This window comes from Crocuta crocuta, unplaced genomic scaffold (genome assembly GCF_008692635.1).
Source record: "Crocuta crocuta isolate KB4526 unplaced genomic scaffold, BGI_CrCroc_1.0 scaffold452, whole genome shotgun sequence".
Taxonomy (NCBI): domain Eukaryota; kingdom Metazoa; phylum Chordata; class Mammalia; order Carnivora; family Hyaenidae; genus Crocuta; species Crocuta crocuta.
In genome coordinates, this window is record NW_027528851.1 from 1,828,598 (window position 1) to 1,830,575 (window position 1,978).

The window sequence follows — 1,978 nt, forward strand, 5'->3', positions numbered from 1 at the left end:
TGGATGATCTCTAGTGGCCAGGGATGATAGTGGAGATCCTGTTAACACAATTGGGCTTGATAGCAGTGGAGATGATAGGCATTTAACCACCCAAGGAAGCATGGGGGCAACTATTGTAATGTGTAGCAAGGTTGAAGTAGCCACCAGAACAGTATGACCTGTAAAAAGCACAGTGTTCGTAGGGACAAGGTTGATAAACAGCCAACCAGTATAATGCCCAGTTTATATACCTAAAGGAAATCAAGGATAGGTGATCAGGAGGCTAAAAACTTGCCTGAATAAAAGGCACAGTCTCTTTCAAATTTCCAAACTTGAGCCAGATCTGAAAGCTGGAATCCAGTGACTGAAGAAGTTAGGTCTCATGAGGAAGGTATCTGTGACCCAATGACAAATGTGTGTAATACTGATCCTTCTTCCACAAGAGATCTATCACTATTTGCTCAGGTCATTTGTACACTGGAGAAATGAGAAGATGAGATATTTTGAGAACTGTTGGACACAGAGTCTCAAGAGAGCTTGATTTCCAAGAATCTGGAGGATTATAAGGGCTCCCTACCGGAGTGGGGATGTATTGTAGGCCAGATAATATAGAGAGCCTTGGCCTGTGTCTGACTCACAGTGGGTCTAATTGGTATATGAGCCCATCCTATATTTATTTCCTAATTATCCAAATGTATAACTCTAAATGTATAACTTGGTAGTTGTCATAACCCTAAAATTGGGTCCTTGGCTTATGCATGGGGTTAGAGCTATTATAGTGGGAAAGGTCAAGTGGAAGCTTTTATATTAAAAGTATATTAAAAGTATATTGTGTTCTTGGGGGACAGGCAAAGATTTGTGCCACCTACCAAGACCTAGATTGGTGGTGGTTATCATCGTACCTCATTTAATTCATCACTCTGACTCTTGCAATAACCAGGTGGATGGCAGCAGATAACAAAGATGACTGTGAACTCAGTTGCAGCTGCTATGCTGTGTGTGGCATTTTGTAGCACCAACTGAGGCAGGCTCCAGGCTCTGAGCTGTTAGCTTGAGCCTAATGTGGGGCTCGAACTCACAAACTGCAAGATCATGGCCTGAGACAAAGTCAGATGCTTAACTGACTGAGCCACAGGCGCCCACCAATACAATATTAAAGGAGAAAAACAAAATTGGGAACTTGGCACCACCCAACTTCAAGACTACTACAAGGCTACAGTAGTCAAAACAATGTGGTATTGGTAAAGGAATAGACAAATAGATCAACAGAACAGAAAAGAATCCAGAAATAGACCCAGAGAAATATAGTCAAATGGTGCAATAGGGCAAAGATAGTCTTTTCAACAAGTATTGGTGAAACAAGTAGATATCCCAGTGCATAAAGACTAATCTAGAGACAGATTTTAATATCCCTCACAAAAAAACTCAAACTGGATCACAGACCTAAATATGAAATTTAAAACTATAAACTCCTAGAAGATAATATAGAAGAAAACCTAGATGAACACGAGTATGGTAATGACTTCTTTGATACAATGACAAAGACATGATCCATGAAAAAGAATTGATAAGCTGGTCTTTATTAAAGTTAAAAGCTTCTTCTCTGCAAAAGACAATGTGAAGAGAGTGAGAAGACAAGCAATAGACTGTGAGAAAATATTTGCCAAAAATACATCCAGTAAAGGACAGTTATCCAAAATATACAAAGAACTCTTAAAATGCAACTATAAGAAGAAAAAAAAAATCCTAACCAATTAAAAAAAATAGGCCAATGACCAAAACAGACATCTCATCAAAGAAGATATACAGATGACAAATAAGCATGTGAAAAGTTGCTCCACATGGTGTCATTAGAGAAATGCAAATTAAAACAACAATGAGACACCACTACATACCTATTAGAATGCCCAGTATCTGGAACAGTGACAATACTAAATGGTGGAGAAGATGTACAGTAGTAGGAACTCTAATTTATTGCTGATGGGAATGCAAAATGGTA